Here is a 23,444-nt window from a genome sequence, read left to right on the forward strand (position 1 = left end):
AAGGCTTATCTTGACCTAGCAAATATCTTTGTAATGTAAAAGTTTGTGTCTGTATTTCTTTTGTCAGTGGAAGAAAAGCCTGATGCATGCAAACAGTATTCCTTGTGCAATTAATTAATTTCCTATTCTTTGTATGAGGTAGAATTTCTTAAAAACATGCATACACACTCATCTGATTTGCATTTCATTTTGATACTTGCATAAAGATTTTCTAGGCTTTCTGATCTTCTCTTTTACATATTTCATTTTCTTCAGATTCTGAGAAGGTATTGTACTGAGGGAGTCAACTGTCACAATGCCCGCAATTAATGATAAAACTTCCCTAGTCATTCTTTCTCTGCATTGCTGTAGACATTTATGGGTAAAGTAGAACATAGTGTACTTGTGCTTTGGATGCAAAATCCGTCACTTCACCTTTTCTTCCGGGGAGAAGTCGTGTAGTTGAAGGGATAGAGCAGGACAACTGATGTCACTAAGAAAGTCACAGAAAACTTGCTCCTTTCTTTTTCTCTCTCATATTCATTTAGTTTTAGTTGTGGTTTTTTTTTGTTTGGTTGTTTGGAGTTTTTTGTAAACTATAATATTTGCTCATAATTAGCAGAAGCATTTGTATTATTGTAGTTTGAGTCCACTTAGGGATTTTTTTTGAATGGGATTGTGTGAATGAGCCTTCACATGCATTTGGATACTACAGACTGATGTCAACATAGTATCACAATACAGTTGGCTAAACAATGCTAAATGCAGGCTCATAATGTTTGAGGAGGTTGTTAAATGTTTGCTTGAAGATCCTGTACAGCAAGGTGGTGCATTTCCTCAACATTTCCACTTAAAAAAATGAAGAAATTTTTTTAGGATTGATCTGATTGATGTCAGTGTGGTGTGTATGTTCTGTGCTTCACAGAAAAGCTCTGAATGACCCCTGTGCAGAGAAAGTTTTTGATTAATACAATGTTTAGAGCTCTCTGTAATGCCTCTTGCATTGGTCATGTTGTCTCACACCAGTCTTAAAGTTCCAGATCCAAAATCCAGTGAAGTCAGTAAAATACTTTCTTCTGGTTCAGGAGATTTTTTAATTAGTATACTCTGATTTTAATGGTGCTTCTAGGGTTAAAATTTAAGTCTCTAAACCAAGACTTCAAAAATATGTAGGAAGTCTTTAAGGTGACAAGAGCTTTCTCACATTCTAGCAGCTATCATGGCTTACAGTTAATTAGCACTGGCTTTCAGATTTTCAGTGAAGAGAAGAAAATAAAATTAATCTTCTGATTCAAGGTAAAGACTACATGGACACAGTATTCTAACTCTGATTCTCTGCTGTAAATTATAACAATGGCTAGTAGAAGGACCTTTCCCAACTGTAGAATGTGTTTTTGGTACAACATGATTTTGTTTAGAATTAAGTCAATAACATATAGTCCTTTATGAGGGAAGCTTTTTACCTTTAAAGAAGAGGGACTGTGTCTTAATGATTTTGCAAGTGTGTGATGGTGCTGAGACCTATTATGACAAAAGGAAAGAACTGTTACTAGAAGCATAGTATGACTTGGCAAAAGATTCATTTTGGTAGATTTAATAGATTTCTTGACTGAAATCTTGACAAATACTGGCTCTATGAAATTACTAACTTAGCCTAGTTGGTACCTGGGTGTGTTATACAGGCTGTGAGGCAAAAGAACTACAACAAAAGGATGCCTATAAGAAAATAACACCACTGAGACTTATATTTTCTGGAAAAAAAAAAATATATTGTTTTGCAAAATACAGGTTGTGACATACACAGTGGCTAGCTTTCACACATAACAATCACATTCAATATAAACAGAGGACAAGGTGTTAATAGCTGATGAATCAGACTTTTCCACATTCCAACAGTTCAGAATACTAGGATATAACATTTTAAAATTATTTATTTATAAACATTTTATAAAATCCAGAATATAACAAGCCACATTCAGATTGCTTACTATACATGTCTAAATTTATATTGAATAAATATGTAGGGACCATCATGGATGCTGATTTCAGTGACTTGCTTTGTTGAGCTGATTATCTGCTAGTGGAAATAACACCCGAGTACCAATACCTAGCACTTTCAGTGTATTGTCTAGCCATATAATCCTGTTAGAATATTAAGCAATTGGATTTAAAAGATGTCCTTACTGCATGGTTGTTTTGTGCATTTTTAGAAAAGCTTCTGTGGAACCCTTCTTTTATCTGCATTAAATTCTGTTGTATTTTTCCACTGGAGCATTGTTTGCCAGTTGGTTACTACCACAGATTTGATAGAACTATCAATCAGAAACACTGTAAAAAGGGGAAATAAAAAGCAAACAACACAGCAGAACTGCATGTGTACAAAACTTATGCCCTTTTTTGTACTGTGGAAAGGATACCTATCAGAATGCCCTCATTTGTTTGGATGCAACTGAGCTTCAAAAGGGCAAGGCAAGCATGGTGTTTTCAGGAATCTTAATTTATTGTGTGACACAGTTCATAAACCAGCAGCTAAATGTGAAAACAGAATGCATTTTGGGGCCAGCTCAATGCATCTTTGCTTTCTCTAGAAATGATTTTTTTTTTTTTTCATCCTCTTAACCTTCCACACTTGAGATGCTGTGGCATCAGAGCAGAGTGGAGAGCCTTTTCTGAACGATGTGCCAGGATGCTGTCTACTTGGCTGGGGTAGCTCAGCACTTCAAAAACCTGGACAGATGGGGTGCCATCTCATGAGAGGTAGCATGCTGTTGGGCTTCAAAGGAGTTAAGAGTTGAAGGTGTATCCAGTTCACATACCAGTTCTGCTGCTAGCTTGTGTTACAGCAAATGAGAAGATGAGGGCACAAACGAGAAAAAAAAAAAAAAAAAAAAAAAAGAAAAAAAAGATATGTCTGTTGTGTTCTGTCTCTCAAATCTTTATACTGACAGTTTTAAGAGGTAGGAAAAGTTTTTGAGTAGACCTTTACTTCTTCCATTGTCCTACTCTCTCTGTCTGGTCCTACACTTTCTGAGTGCAAATGTCCAAACTAATACAGAAAGAACTTTCTCAATCCTGAATATCTGAGAATCTCTTTCAATTTTTTGTGTTTTTGTTACTATTCCTATGAAATTCTAATGTAGTTTCCTGTTTACGTGACCTTTATTGAAACACGAGCTGTGATTCCTATACTTGGTTCGTTCTTTCTGTATTATTCACCAGCACAGCTTTTTCTTCTTTTTAAAGCATTTGTATAGAAACTAATCAGCTGCATACAAATGGATCTGCAGTGATGTACCTTCTGCTTGCAAACAGCATAATGCAACCAAACTTCTACAAGAGATCAGTTAGGTTATGTGGGTAAAGGTGTGCACTGGAGACAGCGCAGCTGCTCCAGAGTCTTTTGAACTTTCATTTACCTCCTCCCCCTTCATAAGCATGGTATCATGGCAGCAGTTTATCACAGCCATCAGAGACTGCATTCTTTCCCAAACTATTACCAGATCTCTGGTATAAGAGCTATGGCATATGCTTGTGCTGAATAATTGCAATTGAGCATGTTTAAGGCTTAAGGAGGTTAAAGTACCGAGGCTTGAGGTTAATGCCAAGTGAAGTCACTGGAAGTGGGTAGTGTTCCTGTATGTGGAAATGGCTCACAGTTCATTTGCACAGCTAAAAAAGCAATCACTTCTTCCATTTGTACCCTGGTGTAATAGTTCTGAGTTGTCTGAAGGAAGAGATATAAAAAAATACCACTTTCTATTTGCGAACTTATTTCATTTACTTGCCTTGGTTGCAATTTGCTAAAAAACCCCTTGGGAAGCTGTTTGCTCTTTCCTAAGGGACTTGTGCCTACAGCACAGTCCAGTGGCCCTCTGCTGATGTGGGGCAGTGCACACAGCTGATTGTGACTGAAAATGAAGATGACTCTGTCTCTTCTGTCATGTTAAATTCTAGGACTGGCATTTAAAAAGCTCTTTTGAATGAGTAGCTTCAAATTGATCCAGTTTGTTGGAAAGCTTGAGGCCCACTGAATTGAAAAATAGCATTTGGATTGGAAAAAAATGATAGATTTCAAGTCACTATGCAAGCTTTGTGAGACTGGATTTTGCATTACAGCAGTCATTTAGAGTTTGCAACTGCTTGTTTCAGCATTCTTTTAATTTAGCAACTTTTCCCCCACTAAACTTAGAACAGAAAAGTATTCCTGTATGTCTGCATGTATATACGTGTCTCTGTGTGTGCATGTGGATGTTAGTAACAGTTATGTATAAGAAATAATAATTTGAAATGTCTCCTAATGCTGAAAAAGAGTTAGAAGCTATTTCAGTGCATTTTCTGAGCATGTTGCGCTTGTGAATACTATGTATTATGTATGTCTTTGTGCCCATCTGTAGAAGTTGCACTATGTGGTAGAAACCCATGGTTATAAACCAAAATGCTGAATTATTAGATTTGTAGATAATAGATTCCTGTGGATTACAAATGTATTAAGACATTATGAATTTATCAGCTGTTAATAAATACATAAATTATTAATAGTGTCATGTGGACACAATATGATAATTTCTTTTCCAGCTTTACTATTTTTCATTTCTGGAAATCTTGTGACTAGAATCTTGAAGATTTTTTTCTAATAGTAACATCATGAATCAGCAATTAGCCTTATGTTTGCAGAAAAACTTCAAGCTGTGCACTTCAAAATTAGATGTGGAAGTTTTTCAGTAAGGCTGCACAGTGCATTCTCTTTTTTGAAGAAAATATCTAGGTATGACAAGGACAGCTAAAGCTTACTGCTTAAGCATTAATTTGAAGTCCATATTTCCATGTGTCGTCCATTTCTCTAGAATTTGTTGGTTTTGATTAGAGGTTAACAAAAATATTTGGAAAATTCCATTCTTCAAGTGTCATAGCACTGATCGCAGCAATACACCTAAATATTTGTTGTCCATCTTCCCTGTCTGTCTGTTCTTCCTCCCCAGAAAAGGTTGCCTGCTGGGAAAGCAGTCTCAGGCCAAACTGACAGCTTGAACTGCTTTAAGGGATTGTAAGAAGTTTTCACAGTTCAAACAGTGGACAGTTTACAAGCTAGTGAACAATTTGACTATGTGGATAGATATGTGCCAGAGTTCAAGGCTATGACCTGCTGCTGTTCAGATTACTAGGATAAATGCAGCCACTGGGACCAGGATTAGCAATTTAATTAGAACACCATGTAAAATTCATGTCATTTGCTGAACCTGTATCATTATACATCTGTTATATCACAGTTAAAGGAAAAGGAAAGTCAAGTAGTATTTATGTAAACAATATAATTAGAATTCTATAGTTTTGTGGGTGTCACATCATAACCTTCAGGTTTTATAATTTGCATGTCTTGCCTGTGTTTAATCACAGCAATATATTCCAGGATGAAATGCTCTTATGGAAAACAGTAACAATTTGGCACTGTCATGTATTACAGTTTGACATCATAAAACCAAAACAAACTCTTAGAAAATTTGTAGACATTTAAGAGAAGAGCAAGGATATATATCATCATGATAAGTAGTGCTAGCAAGAGTAATAGCGGGGATAAAAGTCCTTATTTCAAAGTTTAAGCTAACTCCTCACTATTAAAAATTAGAATGAAAATATGATAGGGGTGAGATGACCTCAAAGGCGCCTAATTGTGTACAGTTGGTTTATTCTGCATGATACTGGTAACAGCTGGGAACAAGATGCTGGATTTAATTGACACATCCATTTGCCTGAAATTTTCTGATCAGTTGTTAAATTCTTGACTGGAGCTGTATTTTGTTTTCCAAGGTAGGCCAGTACATTTTATAGCCTACAGACTGCTGCTGTAGGTAACTGTTAAATATCAAGGCTACCCAGACTTCCAGCTACTAATGGCAGATGAAGCTTTTGCCTGTCCTCAAACAGTAAAGTGACACTCGGTCCAGAGTGATCCTTGTACAGAAGGGAGACACATAGGAAGACCATGGGGAAGAAATAGTTGTGTCAAAGAAATAGTTTACTGTGGCTGCAGAAGTTGCATTCTTTCAAAGATTTTAACTGTAATTGCTTTACACTTTTTGCATTTATAGCTGCAATATGCCTGAGAAGCTGATCAAGGGAATGAGTTGGAATCTTGTGACATTTGTTGGCTATACTTAAATAGAATAATTTGCTCCTAGAGGAAAAGTGTCATACTTAAAATTTGATATTTTTCTTTTCAAAATGAAAGAAGCTTTTGGCATAAAATTTATTCAGGGTCACATTTCACCCATAACCTGTTTTTTTTTTCTTTTTCAGACCTGTACCTAGTTACACTTTAATATTTGCAGTCTCTCTAGATTGTCAACATCACTGTATAATAACCAACTTATTATAGAAAGCAGCAAATGCCATGCTGCCAATCACTTGTCCATCACACTAACAGGTACACTGCCATTGTCAGTGTCAGGCTGAATGCTTGGGATCAGTTAGACAGGTGAAGTAATTTACTCATCTTGTAGTGGCAGAAGGGGACACCTTATCAAGGAAAAGAGAGAAGCATCTTCCCTTGGTGCATTTGGTATGTGGCTATATAACTTCGATTTATAGTCTCTATGTAGAAACTGATGCACAGACTGTATTTTACTCTAAAGGTGGGGGGAGTTCTTTTAGGTATCATGAAATAATATTTGTTTTTACTTTCTGTTCATTTTATCCACTGTCATCCTCACCCTCTTCCTCTAGTCCCATCTTGAACCTTTTACCATTATCAATTTAACAGACGGCTAGATGCTAAATCCTTAAAAGATCTGTCAGTCTGTTGGACTAAAAAAGAAAATCAGACCCCAAATTTCAGTGAGAATGGTCAATTCTGTGCATTTAAATATTTCCTACTGCCATTGTTTTAGCAGTTTCTGGAAGAGAGATAGCCAGAGCATGTTTTACCATTTCATCCAAAGGAGAATGAAAGTAGGAGTTATAGCAGTACTGATGTCAGTCTTCACCCATCCTGGTCTCTCTCCAGTATCATCTGTGACCTCCTGACTGGAGCTTTAAACAGAAGAGTTAAGCCTGGTGTGTTTGTGCTTGTAGCTTCTGACTGAAACCATCTGTGGTCAGGTACAATCAGTAATTGCCCAGGCCAAGGAATAAGACTATTACTTATAACAGGGACCTATGAGTCTTCAAAGTAGGAACAGTAGAGGCAGCCTCAGACTAAATGCTGGGGAGGAAGAATTCATGGCAACAGTTTTGAAACCTCACCTTTATTGCAGCACAGAGAGTAGTGTCTGGTTGATGGATAAGATAGACCGGAGGTTAATTTTAATTTATTCACAGAGGAACTGGCAGGAATACATGTATGCTCACAGTAGAAAATATGGGGTTTAAACAAACTTTAGCTTGCTAAAGTGTCAATTTTCTTTAGGATACTGCTAATAATAGGCTTGACCTGCAGTTGACAAGGGAGTTTGTGATACGTTGACTCTCATAATCTGCAATTCCATCATCTAGATATGTAGTTGATCAATTCTTGTAAACAGCAGTGCTTTCCCTTCTTCTCTTCTCTGTCTACCAAAATGTAATGGACAGTGCTAAAACTTCAGATGGCCTTGGGCACAGTATCACATTATACCTAATCTGATGTAATTACAGGCTGCTGCCAACAAGGATGCTCCCAGCCCTTATGTCCTTGTGCTTCCTGTTGCTTATCTTGTATCCCTTAAAAGGAAGAAAAAAAGCTGGTTTCCACTAATCGGAAAGAACCAACTATCTCCTAGCTGCAGGAGTGCTGCGAAATGAAGAGGACTAGGATTATCTTTTTCAGTGGCAGCAGCAATTAGGTGGAGGGTGAAACTGTACCTGTGCAGTCCTTTCCAGCTCTGCATGCAACCCTGTGGCTAGACACCTGAAACTTCCTTCTGTTTAATTTGCTGTTATTCCCTATAAAGTGATATAGGCCCGTTACCATCATGTGTTAACTTCTAAGGAGTTTTGACAGCACTGTAATGTTATCTCTGTTTAAATAGTATGATGTTTTAAAAATAATTATTATTTTTTTCTTTTTGATGTCATTTATAAAGTTCAAAGTCATTGACAAGTGTAAAGAAGATGATCCAGAGCTTTTTCTTTCAGGCTACTATTTTGAAATTCAAGTTGCTATACAGGAAAAAAAAGGAGGCCATTTTGCGTAGATGGAAAAATGAAACAAAACCCAAACCATGTTGAAAATAGCTTTTATAGTAGACACTTAAAGAAAATATTTGGTTTTCTCTTAAATCCATTTTGTATTTTAAATTGATATTCTTGCACTGCATAAGAACTGGGCTCAAAAACAGATCAAGGTCGGGCCCTGAAAATGAGTCTGAGGCTTTAGCTACACAATGCCCCAAGGCTGGATGCATACATCGACTGGTCACATTCTGACTCTCCAACAAAAGCAAGACCTGCATACTCCAGCCTTTTCCTCTTTGTAATCCCTTTCTTCCGAGAGAAAGGAAGCATCAGTACATACCCTGAGTGGATGCTAATCTGTATGGTAATTTTGCAAATGGGGCCCCTAAGGCATACTTTAAAGCATGCAGACACAAAATGCCTATCAGCATTGGGACTTCTGTCTGTGCATCAAGAAAATCAGAAGCCAGGTGATCCTCAGGCATCCAGGTGGTTTGTGCAACAGGACTGTCAACATGGAACTGAAGTTCAGTAGAACACAAGGCTTAGAAACGGGAGAAACTTGGTTTTGTTTAAATGACATTTTGGCTAAATAGATATTTTAGCACATCTGTTTGAGAAAGTGTTTGAACTGAAGCACTAAGAACACCCTCTAAAGGTTTAGATCAGGAAAAAAATACTGCTATTTATTAGTAATAAAATGTTCTACAACAAAATTACTACAAATATTTTAATTAGATAAGGAACCTCTACAGTGGCAAAGACTGAAGATTTAGATTTGGAGTCTCCTGTATATATTTTCCTCATTCACTTGAATGGAGATTGCAAAGATTAGTTCAGTTATCACAGCTATATTAACTTTCTTTTAATCTTCAGAGGTAGTTTTAAAGGTAAATTATGCTATTCACTGACAATAAGCATTCTAGTGTTCTTTGCTGCTTTCAGTTCTTTCTATAAATGAAAACTGTCTCTAAAGCTGGCAGTCCAGCTCTTTGCATGACAGCTAAATTCTTCTCTTCTCTCTCAACCTTACAGTTCAGTTTCGCAAAAGAACCCCACACCACACCATCTCTTTTTCAATGCCTTTTAAATATTTCTTCTATTTCTGCTAGGTAGTACAATCTAAAAGGAACACAGTCTTTCACCAGTTCTGATATTATGGTTTCCCACCCAGTGATACAATTTTGTCTGAGCTATAACCAAAGCTTTCAGATCTGGTGTGTAAAGCTAAGTGTCTGCACCCATAGTGAATTGAATAAAAATTGCAGTTAAATATACCCCACATGGATTCAAGAGCTGAGCTGTTAATGTTGGTCTGTGTATTCTGTATCAGTGAGGGGGAGAAGGAAAGGATAACATTAAGGAAAAATAGTGAGGATTTTTTTCTTTTTTTCTTTTTCTATTTTTTTTATCAGAATTCCTTATGATGCTGTCATCAAAGTGTGCATGTGGACGAGTTTCTTTAGAAAAACTGAATTTCTTAACTACATGCTGCTGCTTCAGTAGCAAAGCTGCACTGTAAATGCTAGGAAGTCGTTCATCACCAGATTGCTTTTATGTGTTCATAAAAGCTCTAGTAATAACTTTATTTTTTTGAGCTCAGTACACATTGTGGGATTCAGGTGGTGCTTACCACAGTTCAGGGGAGCTGTATATATCTTGACATGTTCAAGGACTGTTTAGTGTGTGTTTTTTGTTTTATTTTTTGATAGAGCAATGAATAGAGACACCAAATTTCAAAGGGTTTCTGGTTTAAAGAGTGAGTACCTTTTCCTACATGGAAATTTATATTCAAAAATCTCTCTGGCATGATAGGGAAAGTAAAACACTTAGGATGTAACTGTTCTGATGAAGATATACCCTGAAAACTTAATATGGTGGTTAAAGCACAGAAGGCTGAAATTTTGCTTATATAGCTAAGATTGTTACAAGGTTGAAAGCCCATAGGCCAAGTCCAGAGAGGATCATGTACTCAGCTCATGTACATGTGGTGCTTCATTTTTGAACAAATTTTTCAATAATTTGCCATTTGAATGTTATCACACGAAGAAATGCAAAGGAGACTTCTCATTTTCTGTTGGTAACTTGAGGTGCCATGCTGGCAACTGCACATGGAAAAGTACTTGTTTCCTATTTATTTATTTATTTATTTATTTAAGAACTCAGCTCCCTGCTCTTAGGATATGTTTTAAAATACATGTCTCAGTTGCAGTTTTTTTGGGAATGCTTGTATTGCCGCCAGCTTACATGTCCCACTGGGAGCCACTGTGGAGCAGGGATTACCTTGAATAGGTTTTAGCAGATTAAACAAGCCACCAAAAAAGCATGTCTTCATTTTTTCTTCCTCTCTCTACAAATAACACGGTAGACAGAAGGGAATGAATTACAATTTAGTATGTCAACCATAACCAGCCCGTATCTCAATTGGTTTTCTTTTTTTCCAACTTTACCAACATATGAGTAAAGTATCATCTGAAAACTCTTAAAGATAATAGCAAATATATATATCATATCAAACCTGTAGGAACATTCAGATTTTGCTAAGTTCCTGCACTGTGGCTGCATTGTAATTTTGCATTTCCATTCTCAGGCAAATGTTCTCTTCTGTTTTGCCTCTGCTTTCTGGGACAGAAAGGCATTTAAATTTTGAAGCAGTTTATACTGACACAAATCAGGTATACTAAACAAGATTTTTGCTAAACAACAGATTTTACTTGCTTTCACACTGAAGTAAAAGTCTTTTTATTTCATTGGGAACAAAAGAGTAAAGCTTATGCCGGCTGTGGTTCTGTAGATGCTGTTGTGATTCCTGCTCGTTTGTCTCCAAGGGCTGTTGAAGTCAGTTGATGTTTTTTCATTTAAGTTGATCAATGAGTTTCAAGACTGAGAAAATGTTGTGCATATGTACTTGGAGCACACCTTCACCTGGTGTAGAGAAATGTAATCCATATCGTCTCTCATTGTGTACAGCCACAGATCACTGCTGAGTTTCTATCCGTAAATGTTGCTCTGTGTGAATAAAGCAGAAGTGGTGGAGTGTCTCTGAAATACTACTAGGAGAGTAAAAGTAAAATTTTATTTGAAAGATGGACCACATGCAAGAGATTTTATCTTGTTAAATTGTAGTCTCACGTCCTATCTGTATGTAACTGCAGGCATTTTTCCACATCATAATATTACCTTAACTGTTCTAGCTGATTCCCTGTGAGAATCTGTAATCAGTTTCACATTTGCCTCCAACAGAAATCTCTTCTTCAGCAACTCCAGCTGTTAAAAGGGGAAGAGATGGAGCTTGCTTCAGTGATGTGTGATTGCAAATTAATTATATGATACAAATTCATATTGTTGAAGACACTATAGGATCGCTTGCATTTCCCACCTAAGTTAATCAAGGATGGATATCTTCTGTTTCTTCCACAAGCTTTATGAACAAATTATTAATGAAAAAAAAAAAAATCCTAAGCCTTTCAGAAAAAAATATCATTCAACTAATAAAAATATTTCCTGTTTCTAAAGAAGTAAAATGTGTAACATTTATGCTTAAGGTCTAGTTAAAGATTCTCACAAAATTTTTTGCAAACAAAAAGCAATCATTTAATACTTTCCAATCCTGAATTACTATAACAAATGCCCAGCAAACAATATCAGTTTCTCTCAACCTTTGTATTTGTGCACTCCACACATTTTATAATAACATTCTTTATGCTGTTGTTGGTGATATTTTATATTTTAAGTAAGAATAAGTCTAAAGCATGATTGCTAGTTAAGCCTGAACTGGGGAAAAGCAGAAAACCATTTAATTGTCCCCAAACCTTGGCCTAAGATTCTGAAAATTTTGCTTTTAAAAAAGTTCCTTCATATTATTTGGAAATTAAATTAGTCTCTACAGAGGTATAGTTTATTGTGGATGAATGATAACAGGGTTAATGCTCATACACAGAAAGCATGACACTGTAAATCATGTCATTCTTGAAATGCAGTTACAGTCAAAAGGTAACTATGTGAAAATGACTGTGGAGTTCCATATTTATTCTTTCTCAATGACTTCCCAATTAAGTCTGTTTGGCTTACAAGTCAAAAAATATTTTTTCAAACTGCCAGCTGTTCAAACTGAGCTCTAGATCTTAAAGCTGCCTCTCATCTCTTACCCACAGAATAGAATTTACTTATGGAAACTTCCTTTTTGGTGATAGATGAGGCAGAATTGGACCTAGATAGTTCTTCCATGTGGTAGCTGGAGTGACGTTTCAACTGAATTGCAACCAAGTACGAAAAATTTGCTACATGAGGAAACAGATGCAGCTCTGTAAATAGAAGCTGTTATGTGAACTGGAAATATGCCATTTTTCCATCTTACATTATGTCTGTGCGTATCAAAGCAAATGCAGGTGTCATTATCTTTCCCTTATAAGGAGAGAAAATACAAGGTAGGTAGGAAGCTGGGTTATCCAAAACCACAAAGACTTTACATAATCTAATATATGTCACTTTAAGACTGATTTGCTTATCTCTGTGGGTAGTGATAAGCAAATATTTTACCTTTCTGAGTAGTTGTCTTACAAGATAGAGCAGCTGTAAATTGAAGGGTTGTCAAATGGTACTTAAGCAAGTCTGGGAAGCCTATCTTTAAACTCATTTTTATATTCACTGGGGGCTTTTCTATCACTTTCCCTTTCCAGTCCTTATTAGTTTTCCCCCAAAACCAAAACCATACCATATCGATCTCTTTCACCTTGTCTTCTCTAGAGTAGTCAAAGCCTCCAGGTCTGACTAGAATTATGGAATTGTGTAGTCTTAACAAGCTGGTACAGTGTCCATCATGTCTTGTAGGCTCCTTTTCTCTCTGTCACTTATCTTCTTTCCCAGGTAGCACAACTGGGCCAGTATTTGATACAGTAAAACATAAAGATTTAAAATAAAACTTTAAGTCCATACTTTTCCTAAATATTTTTCTTGGCAGAAGCTTCATTACACAATAAATGAGTCTTCTGGAAACAGCCAACTGCTTCATATGAAGCAAGCTCCTGTTCCTTTATTGCTTTTGGGGAAGAACAATGAAAATTCACTGCTACTGGCCACATCAACCTGAATGAAAGCCAAATAGGAAAATTGAAAATGATTGTCAAGTTCATCATATCTACTACAATAGAGGCAAATTAGAGTTATCTGCAGCAGCAGAAGTAGCAGCAGATTGCATTATAAATCATCATATCATTGACAGTCAATTACATTCAAAACTTTTCAAGCATGAGGCAGTGGCAGTGTTTACCTACTAACAAACTTATCCAAGCCAGAAAACAGAGTGTGGATGCATGATAATAATTTCTTGGGGGTCTGAAGGGTTGTGTTAAAAAACAGAATTTCAGCAAAAACGTATTTCATTACAGATAGAAAGGATGAAGCCTGGTTTGTTGCGAAATTACATCTTTAAACCCATTCTGCCTTTCTTCTTCCACTGCAGTAAATCCACTTTTTCCTGTTGTCTGGGGGAGTCCTCCAGTAATGTCAACTTCTCTCCACTCTTCTCTGCTTCATTATCACTTCTGCTTTCACAATACTTCTAGGTTCCTTCTGAGTTTCCAACATTTGTTCCCTTCCCTTGTCCTTTTGTTTGTTTGCTTGTTTGTTTGTTTTTCAATTTAAGGTATATTTTTAGCTTGTCTCCTTCAGGAACAATGAACTTTCTGTAAGTTATTCAAAGTAAGTAATCTTGCATTTTGAGGAATCAGTGACTCACGTAATGGATAATGTGATTTTCATTAAAATAAATTCTAATTAAATAGATTGTATAAAAATTAATATTAGTTAAAAGTCCTAACAGTATTTTACCACACAGTTTAGTATACAAACTCTGAGAATTGGACTGAAGTCTCAGAATTAAATGCATTTTTTTTTCTGCTGAAAGTTGCAATGCTTATATTTTTGGTCTGTTTCTGTGGGCACCAGGAAAAGCACAGTGCAGGAGCAAAAACTTCAGGTCCTTAGCGGGGGTCTGTGATTTTGCTGTAGTGCAAAAGAAGGGAAGACTGTTCCATATAGTGGTCTGTCTACTTTTTCAGTAAGCATAGAAAGCCCTGAAGCAGTAACAGCATGTAATGCAGGATTAGTATTGATCTTATATTCACACGCCTGTATGGGGTGGAATAGGTTGCTCAGGTTTGGGAAGAAGGTTTTTAGTTTATGTTTATTTTTTGCAATTGAATCTGAATAAACCTCCAGAGGTTAATTTTACAATCAGGTATTTTACAATCTCTTTTACAATCAGGTCTCCGTATTTTCAAAGTGATTCAAGAAAACTATCATGTAATAAAGCAATGAATTGCTCTAACATTAAATTGGGTAAAGAGTTGAGGTTTCTGTTGTTTTGCAGAATAAATATTTCATTTTTAATAAGAAATAAAAGACTTCAGGTCTGAGGTCTTCCTGCAAGAGTTCTCCTTTGTGCTCTGAGTGCCCCTGTCTCCATCCCACCAGTCATCTGACTCCAATCATACTGCATGCAGACAAGCCTGTGATTTATTCTCAGTTCTAGTCCTAAACCACCAAGTAATTTTTACCATTAGCCACCCAGCCCTTGGTGTATCTGAGATAAGAGGAGCATGAAGGTAAAGAACCAGTTTATGACAACTGCCACACACCTTTGCTCAGTCTTAGTTTTGCCACATCAGAGAAATTATCTGTGGGTCTCTCTAAAATTAAGTAGCTAGCTGAAGTGGTAAACTTAGCACTTCTTGTGTTGTTAAAAGTAAAACAGAGGTAAATACAGAAGGTGGTTTAGATATGAGGTGTGTTAAATCATGCTTTTAGAACAAAAACTGAGTTAATATAGGTACCATAGTTAGTTGCCTGAAGATATGTAGGATGAACGTGGGTCAATTGCTGAGGTGAGTACCTCGAAAGAGGACGCCTTCAACACCCGAGCGGGGGGAAGCTCAGCGTCCAGGAGCCTCAACTCAGAGCGGCGAGAGCCACCGAGCGACCCTCAGATCCTGGACAGGACTTGCCCAGGAGCCGACAGCTCAGCTGACGCGAGCAGCTGACTCACAGGGGGCGGAGCCAGGAGGAGCGGCACCAGCCCTGACTGGTTAAAAACCTGCCCCAGGGAGGGGAGACGACAGGAGTGTGCCAAACAGGGTCGGTTGGAGGCTGTTTGTGCGGCAGTTCGCGCGGGCAGGCGAGCGGCATGGTGAGTGCTCGCCGTATGACCAGGGCCTGGCCTGGGAGCTCTGCTCTGGCTGCCCAGGCGGTGGCCAGCATAGGCGCTCAGACAGAGCGGATGGGAGAGGGGAGGCTGCAGTGCAGAGCTCGGAGTGTAGAGAGTGCCTGCACTGGTCCTGTGAGAGGAGGGTGCCAATGGGCAGGGCTACACTCGGTGCTCCCTGGTGGAGGTCCTCCTGCAGCAGGTGGCTGAGCTGTGGGACACTGTTAATAAGCTGAAAGATGTCAGGGAAGCTGAGACGAAGCAGGACTGCTTGCTCCAGGCCCAAACTGTGCAGGGGCCTCAAGCGTCCCCTGCAGCTCATGGAGGGAAGAAGAAGGCAGTTAACCCAGGAAGCAGGGAAACTAACAAAAAACCCCAACAAAACAATGAGGAAGAGGACAATTAAAAGCAAGGGGCTTCCTTCTAAATCTGTTGTCCCCATCCAGAACCGCTTTGCTGTCCTGCAGGGGGCTGACGAGGAAACACACTGGCACCAGAAACAACCGGCTGATGCAGTGGTAAAGAAGATCTCTACTGGTGCTGCCAGGAAAAAGTGGTGGATTGTAGTAGTAGGGGACTCTACTTTGAAAAGCACAGAGGCACCCATCTGTCAGCCTGACCCAGTCTCAAGGGAGGTGTGATGCCTGCCTGGGGCACGGATCAGGGATGTTGCAGAGAGGCTGCCTGCTCTAGTGAGTCCCGCTGACTTTTACGCAAATCTAGTGATCCATGTGGGTGCTAGTGATACAGATAGCAGTAGCCCAGATGTCGTGGTTTAAGCCCAGGCCGTAAATCAGAACCACGCACTCTACTTCCCTCCCCCTCCCTTCTTCCCTCCGCTTCTGGAGGGACGGGGAGGAGAATCAAAAGAATGCAACTCCCACGGGTTGAGATAAGAACAGTTTAGAAACTAAGGTATAACACAAATCACTACTGCTACCACTAATAGTAATAATGATAAAGGAAATAACAAGGGAAGAGAATACAGCACCTCACCGACCGATACCTCGCTCCCCACTCCACAGTGATTCAGCCCTTCCGGGAACTCTCCATTCTACATCCTGGGCATGACGTGCTATGGTATGGAATACCTCTTTGGGTAGTTTGGGTCAGATGTCCTGTCCCTGCTTCATCCCAGCTTCTCCTCCTCCCTGGCAGAGCATGAGACTCATAAAGTCCTTGGTCAGGGTAAACATTCTGACGAGCAACTGAAAACATCGGCTTTATCAGTATTATTCCCAGGCCGAAAGTCAAAACCACAGCGCTGCACCAGCTACTAAGAAGAAGAAAAATGCTGCTGCTGAACCCAGGACACCAGAGAAAATCAAGAAGGACTGCAGAGCTCTGCGGGAGGTGGTTAGGGGATCTGGAGCTCAGATTGTCTTTTCATCAATTCTCCAGGATAAAGGGGAGGGCCTTAAAAAAGCTAGGAGGATTGGCCAAGTTAATAAGTGGTTAAAAGGGTGGTGCCATAGTCAGGGGTTTGGGTATCTTGAACATGGGACTCAATTTAGTAGGCCAGGTCTACTGGGGGCTGGTGGAGCTGGTCTGACAAAGAGGAGGAAGAGGGGTTTTGGTAGGAGGTTTGCCAGGCTGGTCAAGGATGCTTTAAACTAGATGTGTTGGGGGAGGGGGGCATATGCCATCCCAACACACCCAGTCAGTTGCCAACATCTATTATAAATGCTCGGAGCAATGTAGAGATATTCCAGCCGCTCCAGCCAATGAGCTGGCTTCATTTGGAGCAGGGAATAAAAGACAGACTAGGGACAATGTAGGCCCTCTCTAGCAGCTCTCAGGAGAACTGGCTACCCAGGATTTGGAGAAGGCTGAGGTTCTTAATGACTTCTTTGCCTCGGTCTTCATTGGCAAATGCTCTGACCACATCACCCAAGTCTTGGAAGGTGGATGCAGGGACTGTGAGGATGAAGACCATAGGCACACTCTAGGAGAGGATCTGGTTTGAGACCATCTTAAGAACCTGAACGTACACAAGTCCATGGGACCTGATGAAATCCATCCGTGGGTCATGAAAGAGCTGGTGAATGAAGTTGCTAAGCCACTGGCCATCATATTTGAAAAATCATGGCAGTCAGGTGAAGTTCCTGATGACTGGAAAAAGGGAAATATAACCCCCATTTTCAAGAAGGGGAAAATGGGTGACCCAGGGAATTACAGACCAGTCACTCTCACCTCTGTGCCTGGCAAACTCTTGGAGCAGATTCTCCTGGAAGGCATGCTAAGGCACATGAAAAACATCAAGGTGCTTGGTGACAGCCAGCATTGCTTCACTGAGGGGAAATCCTGCCTGACCTATTTGGTGGCCTTCTATGATGGAGCTACGGAACTGATGGACAGGGGTAAAGCAGTTGTTGTCATCTGCCTGGACTTGTGCAAAGCCTTCGACACTCTCCCACACGACATCCTTGTCTCGAAGTTGGAGAGTCATCAATTTGATGGGTGGACCACTTGGTGGATAAAGAATTGGCTGGATGGCCGCACACAAAGAGTTGTGGTCAATGGCTCAATGTCCAGCTGGAGACCGGTAATGAGTGGTGTCTCTCAGGGATCGGTGTTGGGGCCGATCTTGTTCAACATCTTTGTCTGTGACATGGACAGTGGGATTGAGTGCGCCCTCAGCAAGTTTGCCGGTGACACCAAGCTGTGTGGTTCGGTTGATACACTGGGGGGAAGGGATGCCATCCAGAGGGACCTTGACACGCTTGTAAGGTGAGCTGATGCCAACCTGAAGAAGTTAAACCATACCAAGTGCAAGGTCCTACACCTGGGTGGGAGGAATCCCAGGCACAGCTACAGGTTGTGCAGACAAGAGATTCAGAGCAGCCCTGCAGAGAAGGACTTGGGGGTGTTGGTCGACGTGAAAATGAACATGAGCTGGCAGTGTGTGCTTCGCAGCCCAGAAAGCCAACCGTATCCTGGGCTGCATCAAAAGGAGCGTGACCAGCAGGTTGAAGGAGGTGATCCTGCCCCTCTACTCTGCTCTTGTGAGACCTCACTTGGAGTATTGTGTGCAGTTCTGGTGTGTCCTCAACATAAAAAGGACATGGAAGTGTTGGAACAAGACCAGAGGAGGGCCACGAGGATGATCAGGGGACTGGAGCACCTCCCATATGAAGATAGGCTGAGAAAGTTGGGGCTTTTCAGCCTGGAGAAGAGAAGGCTGCGTGGAGACCTCATAGCAGCCTTCCAGTATCTGAAGGGGGCCTACAAGGATGCTGGGGAGGGACTATTCTTCAGGGACTGTTGTGACAGGACAAGGGGTGACAGGTTAAAACTTAAACAGGGGAATTTTAGATTGGATATAAGGAAGAAATTCTTTACTGTAAGTGTGGTGAGGCACTGGAATGGGTTGCCCAGGGAAGTTGTGAATACTCCATCCCTGGCGGTTTTCAAGTCCGGGTTGGATGAGGCCTTGGGTGACATGGTTTAGTGTGAGGTGTCTCTGCCCATGGCAGGGGGGTTGGAACTAGATGATCTTAAGGTCCTTTCCAACCCTAACTATTCTACGATTCTGTGATTTTATTAAGGTTAAGATGAGAATGAACACAAATAGAAATTGTTATATCAGCATTTTTTTAGAGTGCTAATACGTAACCTGAACTGGCATGGAAAAAAAGGCTTATGCAAAATGGTGACATCAAAAGTGTGTGTGCAATTTTGCATGTCTGGAAGTAGTAAAAAATTCTCTTCACTATTTGAGTGTCAGGGAAGTGAGGAATAAAAATGCAGTACTTTGGATGGTATTTAGTTGCCGAAACATAGTTGTGTCATGCAGTCTGGGATGCCAAAGCATGCCATGAGTATAATTCTTATATAGAACGGTGTCATTGACCTAGGAGTCCTGTGCTTTATCTGCTCTATGACACAGCAAACGTCATAATCTGCCATGTCAGGGTGTCTCTCGGGCATTTTATATGGCATTAGACATTTCTGCTCAGGTAACTGAATCTCAGTCTTTGGACTGTTTTCACATTAGGAAATGCCAACTAAAAAGATAAAAAAACATAGAAAAAAGAAATTATGCAGTCAGTGCAGTTGTTTGTTTTTGTTTTAGTAGATTTTTCATTCAGTCTGGCCTGAAACCTAAATTTTTGTCTGTTAGAGAAGTTTAACATATTTTCAAAGATTCTCAGTTTTAGTAAGTACTTCATACAAATCCAACTGTAAAGCATATCTTTATTTATCCATCTTCTCTGCCTCTTTTAGCTTTTTATGAAACATTCTTGCACCCGCTACTGAAATACAAAGTACTAAATTTAGTATTTAAGTAGTTTTGAAGAGTATGTTCCATACTCTTACCATTTTAAGAAACTGTGATGTTTGGCTTGCTTGTTTGCTTTAAATGTTCTTGACAGCTGAGGTATGACAAAAAGGCTTTTCTGTATGCTTGTTCTGAAATTTTTGGGACTTACATTATCTACTAGCCATAAATAAGCCATATTGAACCAGGTTATTTTACATTTGCTTTCACTAATTTCACACACCGAGTTCTGTGTGCTTTATTCCTGAGGAATAGACCATGGTTATATCTCTGTGGGTAATATTCTGAGAATTATTTACACCAGAAGGACTTGATTATGTTTATAAACATATATTTCAGTAACCATTATGAATAAAATACTAGATTTCAAATTATGTTTTTGATTACTTGAAATTGAAAGTTATTACCATTTTGTTATCAGAAATACAAAAGCAAACTTGTGATAGGAACATTATTTAAGATCAAGAATAGTTATTTGAGCTCAGCAGCATAAAAGTCTATTCAAATCAGAGTTTGTTGTGGTTTGGTTTCTTTTTTTTTTTCCTTTTAAATCCGTTTTTCAATTTCATTAATCTTTTGGGATAGTTTTTCAGTGGTTTTCTTTTTAGCTATGCTCATAAAAAATAAATAACATCAATTTTTTCACCTGTACTGAGCTACATGACCCTTCTGGTATTGACTGAAATTAGTAGGATACCTAGCTTGCTTAATGCTGTGTGTGACCCGTTATTTTAAATACTGGAATTGGTTTTGGAAACCTAATTTTCTGCTTACTAGTTTTAAATGTTTAGTTTGATTTAATGTTCCGAGCAGACACATGCAGGGCTTTTACAAAGCAGTTCTGACATACTGTTAAGTAATGTTTGAATTGTAGGAACTCATTTGATACTTCATTCTTGCCCTCTTATTGAAGTGTATATACTTCCAACTTGGGATTATGTTCAAACTCTTGAACATATCAAGCCCTGAAGCCCATCCCATTTCAAATTAATGCATCCTGAATTTCAGCCTTATCACAAGACTTTGTATTATAACAATATCTTTTCTACAGTTGCAGGCCCTCAGTGTCGATCTTTACTAAATGCAATATGACCCAATTCCTGTGCTTCCAAGGAAAAGTTTTTTAAAAAAATCTGTTTTGTAAGTGATGCCATCTTTGTGGGTTCATTTTGGATTTCTTGGTGGATTGGTGTCACGGTGGGGTGGGGATAACTACCTGTCCTTATTTTTAACTGCTTCCCAGTGGGAAACATCTTATTTGTAAAAAGCCCAATTACAAGCTACAGAAATACTTATGTTCTCAGAAGTCTGTAGTGTACAGACAAGATGTGTAATTTCTGTAATACATTTTGGATCTGCACCTTCTTTCTATTATTTCATAGGAAGGAAAATGCTGGACTGTCAAATCATGCTACATGTTTTAATTTTTGATAGAAAAAGCAAATGTGTTTATACAAGGTCACTCAGCTCCTGTAAGAAAGGTTATTAATGTGAGAAATTATTTGCTGAGGTAAACCATCTCTGTTAGCAAAATTCATCACTCCAGTCTTGTTTAGGCATGTACAAAATACACTGTAAACGTTAAAAATTCAAGAGAATTAATGTTTTATCCAATATATTTTCAGGCTATCCTAAGAGTAATGCTGTGGATACATGAGAACTGGTTTAGATCACATTGACACAAACAGTTCCTCCAACGTGATCCAAGGTTTAGGTTGCCAGGTGTCAGCTACTGTATGCTGACACATAGTTGAGTGTGCAGTGACCCCACAGAATGTATTTACCCTTCTCCCGTTCACAAAGGAGTAAGACCAGGCTTGCAGATAGTTAATGTGAAGTAGGTAAAAAGAAATTGTACCTTATAAAACAAATTATTTGCCTTTTAATCATGCAAGATTTCTAGTATACTTATGACTTTTGTTTTTGTTTTCCTTTATATAAATTTGCCTTTCATGTTGTGATTGCATTTTAAAACACTTTGTAGTTTGTCTGGCACCCAAGTCAATCATCTAGAATCCCATTATGTTAGTATTCATCTTGTTCCATGTATTTGTTCTCTGTAGTTTTAAGGAAAACAATGTTGTTGGTTTTTGTTTTTTGTTTTTTTTTTTCCCAGTTGCTAATAAGTATTAATGCTGTGTTTGCCAGGACTCCTAAATTCAAATTGCAAGTGAAGCTTGTTTAGGATGGTGGTCACAGAACAGGATGCCAGCTGTGTCTACTTGTCAAACATTTTTTCCTTTAGATAATACAGTACCAGTATTTACACTAATCATGTTTTTTGAATGCTCAGCCATTAATATTGAAAGGGGAGAAGGTTATTCTGTGACACATGGGATTTCCTAAAAAAGTGCAAAATTTTTGCAAATTAATGAGACTGGTGAGATAGGGTGTGGGGTATCATTCTGACATTCTGAAGGTCTGAGTTTATTAGCACGAGCATGACAAATGTTTCTGACCCTTTCCAACTGTCTAAGACTCAGATTTTTAACATTTTTGCATAACATGTTTGAATAAATGTTGGAACCTGCCTTTCACTCTTCTTCCTCTCAGAAATGGAAATGCCTGACAGTAGAATGAGTACAATGGACTTTGACAAATTTTGAGAATAGATCCATAGGCTCCTTGGGGAAGATCATTTGAGGTATATTGAGAACAGGAGACATAGACTCCGGTAGAAATACAGCTGCAAACTGTTTTGAGACATGCAAAAGGGACAGGAAACACAATATAATACCGTTTTGACTGCACCAGAAGATCTTTGGTAACCTGAACCAGAAGTAATAATATAAAAATGGAAGAAAGGTATACATAACTAGACATAAGAATGGAATAAAACACTGGAAATAAAGATAAAAGGTATTAGTGCAAAATGAAAACTATATTTTATTTAGAAAAGTTTTGTGGGAAATTTTACATTCAGAAAGGAGAAATTAAATGCACCAAGCTGAGAAGAGTTGGCTAAGCAGGTGTTAGTCAGAAATGAAACATGAATTTACAATGTGATCCTGTAAAATATATGAACAGGATTCCTGTGTACAAGATGTGGAAAATAATTATTCAGGTCAGTGCTTCTGAGGTTATGTCTAATATGTTGTTTAGTCTTGGTCATCATGGTTTGAGGAAGAGCTGAGCAAGATAAAGAAAGTCCAAAAGAGTAAGAATGATGAGGGGTTTTGAAGACATAATCTGTAGAGAAATGTTCGTAGAATTTATTTTATTTAATCTAGATAAAAGAAGACTCAGAGAAAATATGAGGTCTCTGTTATGCAAAAATTTGTTGCAAACAGGACAATGATCAATTGCTTTTTCTTGGCTACTGGATGAAAGAAGAATAAATTTGGTTAATCTACGGATTAAGGTTAGAGCAAAAGACATAAAAGCTTATCAGACAGTAACCCACTGGAATAAATTAGCCACAGATATTTTTTTCCTGGAGTTTTCAAGTTTGACAAATGTCTGACAAATGAGTCAAGTACACTGGCTTTTCTTCATTTTATTTTGTTGAAGTAGATGGTCTGTGAGATCTCATTTCCCATTACAAATAATAGTATGGATCCATAAAATTTATGTTTATTGTACAAGGTGGGTTTTTTTTTTTGTTTGTTTTCATTTTTGTGTCTCAGTTTCTTAGCCTTAAAATTCAATAATAATTTTTCTACATTTGGTAGTCTTAGTGGGAGTATATATACATGAAATATGAGATTGCTTGCGTACTCTGACAATGAAAGCCATACACGTTTACACTGTAGAGTGATAGCTACTCTATGAAGTCATTGTGAAAAATGACATCTTTTTGTCTTGATTCCTTGCTTTTTATTTCTGGGAGACTGA

The 23,444-nt window shown here is 38.5% G+C and overlaps 1 protein-coding gene across 3 annotated transcripts in view; it reads left to right on the forward strand.

Annotated features, from left to right (window-relative positions):
- The window catches only part of PCDH9 (protocadherin 9), a gene marked incomplete at its 5' end in the record, with an annotated part of 738,691 nt that overhangs the window by 234,408 nt on the left and 480,839 nt on the right, over nt 1-23,444 (forward strand). The window lies entirely within an intron of this gene.

This window comes from Psittacula echo, assembly GCF_963264785.1.
Source record: "Psittacula echo genome assembly, chromosome: 3".
Lineage (NCBI taxonomy): Eukaryota > Metazoa > Chordata > Aves > Psittaciformes > Psittacidae > Psittacula > Psittacula echo.